Source organism: Ostrea edulis, chromosome 1 (genome assembly GCF_947568905.1).
Source record: "Ostrea edulis chromosome 1, xbOstEdul1.1, whole genome shotgun sequence".
Classification (NCBI taxonomy): Eukaryota; Metazoa; Mollusca; class Bivalvia; order Ostreida; family Ostreidae; genus Ostrea; species Ostrea edulis.
Window position 1 is genome coordinate 85,355,519 of NC_079164.1, and position 2,500 is coordinate 85,358,018.

The window sequence follows — 2,500 nt, forward strand, 5'->3', positions numbered from 1 at the left end:
AACTTGGTACACTGGTACGTCTTCAGGAGAAGTTGACCCCTGTTGAGTTTAAGGTCACATGGTCAAAGGTCAAGGGTCAAACTGGACATTGGAATATACTGTCTGTTCAATATCTTGAGAACCCTTTGCTTGACAGACATCAAACTTGGTACACTAGTACGTCTTCAGGAGAAGATGACCCCTATTGATTTTGAGGTCACATGGTTAAAGGTCAAGGGTCAAACTGGACATAGTAATATATACGGTGCACTCAATATCTTGATAGCCCTTTTACTTGACAGACATCAAACTTAGTACATTGGTACATCTTCAGGAGAGGATGACCCATATTGATTTTGAGGTCAAAAGTCAATAGTTGAACTGGACATAGTAATATATTGTCTCCTATATTTTAAGAATTATTTGCTTGATTGACACGTACCAAACTTGGTACACTGGTACAGCATAAGGAGTAGATGACCCCTATTGAATTTTAGGTCACATGGTCAATCCACTCTTGACATAGGAAGATATTGTCTGCTCAATATTTTGAATTGATGATACTACTATCAATTAAATGATGTGTGTGTATAACCCTTTTCAATTTTGCACCATGGGGGGCATATGTGTTTTACAAACATCTTCTGGTTTTTTTTATTATAAACTTGCAGGTTTTTAAACATCTGTGCTACATAAATCTTAAGATATAAGTTAGTAATCAAAATTTTGACTGTCTATTCTCTGTTCATGCTCTCTCGGGGCCTGGTTATTTGACTTAGTCGATGAGGAGTTGTTCTCGATTGTAGTGTAGTTGCTCTTTGTTGGTGAAGAGGTAACCTCATGGTTGTGTTGGTGCAATGAAAACAGTGAAATGTTGATCACCATGAAATTTATTGATTTTACAGTGAATAGCTGAATCAGATTCAACAAATAAATTCCCTTAAGTGGTTAACAAATAGCCACTGCTGGTGATGGTTGGAGGGGGTGTGATTGTCATTTGGGCTCTATCATGATAGGATTACTGGATTAACATTCTGTTTCAGCTACTGTTTATTAGTCTCCTACTGACAAAGGCTTGCACTCCATCCATCTGTCTGTCAATCCTGTAAATTAGTTTTCCGCACTTTTTTCTTTGCTCTTGAAGATATTTATTTCATATTTGGTACATTGCTCTACCATAACAAGTTACAGATTAAGTTCAAATTTGGTTTTGGTTCATTGATTTTTAGTCCCCTAATGACGAAGTCGAAGGGGACTGTTTGTGGTCCGTCCATCTGTCCGTCAGTTCAGTTTTCCGTACTTTTTATGTCTCCCCTCTTTCAGGGGGAGACAAATTGTTTTTGTACTTTCCATCCGTCTGTCTGTCACAAAATCTTGTGAATACTTCTCCTATATGGCTTATCGGATAGACTTGAAACTTTGTACAATGCTTCATTGCCATTTGTAGATGTGCATATTGTCAGGACAGGAGGATCCAATTATTTCCTTACAAGTTATAGTGGATCTAAGAGGGGTGAAAGATGTGAAATAGCTTGTGAACACTTCTCCTCCTATATGGCTTATTGGATAGATTTTGGAACTTTTTACAATGCTTCATTGCCATTTGTAGATGTGCATATTATCAGGACAGGAGGATCCAATTATTTTCCTAAAAGATATGGATCTAAGAGAGGTGGAGGATGTTAGAATAACTTGTGAATGCTTCTCCTCCTATATGGCTTATCCGATAGACTTAAAATTTTGTACGATACTTCAATGCCATTTGCAGATTTGCATTTTACTGGGACAGGAAGATTTAATTGTTGTCCTTAAAGTTATAGTGGATCTGAGGGGTGCAGGATGTAAAATAGTTTGAGAACACTTCTCCTATGTGGCTTATCGGAGTTCATATTGTTTATGTTCCTGCTCATGCTTTCTCCTCCATACCATGCAGTACATGAAGGGGAGAAGGTTTCATTTGGAGCACCTCCAATTTGGGGAAGTGGGGAGACATTTGTTTTTCATAAAACAATCTCTAGTTTTCTCTATTCTTGCAGATATTCATTTGATAGTTGGTATGTTGCTTTGCTATAACAAGTTACAGATCAAGTTCAAATTTCATCTTGGTCCGTTGATTTTTCACTAAGTTATGGTCCTTGGACTTAGAAAAATAACATGAATTAACAGTTTTCTGCACTTTTTTATGCTTGCAGATATTCATTTGATATTTGATACATTGCTTTGTCAGAACAAGTTAGAGATTCAGTTTGAATTTGGTTTTGGTTCATTGATTTGTTTACAAAGTTACAGCCCTTGGACTTAGAAAAATAGCATGAATTGTCAGTTTTCCAAACTTTTTTTTGTTGTGCTTACAGATATTCATTTGATATATAGTACATCATGATGATTGCTTTGCTGTAACAAGTTGCCAATCAATTTTAAAGTTTTCCTGGTCTAGTCTTTGTACCTGAATAGTAGTTAATTTCCAACCATTCATATTCTTGTTTCCCAATTTTCCCCTTTACACTGTACCATAACCTTA

The 2,500-nt window shown here is 36.4% G+C and overlaps 1 protein-coding gene across 1 annotated transcript in view; it reads left to right on the top strand.

Moving 5' to 3' along the window:
- LOC125677249 (CD109 antigen-like) overlaps nucleotides 1-2,500 on the top strand; it is a 291,878-nt gene that overhangs the window by 264,120 nt on the left and 25,258 nt on the right. The window lies entirely within an intron of this gene.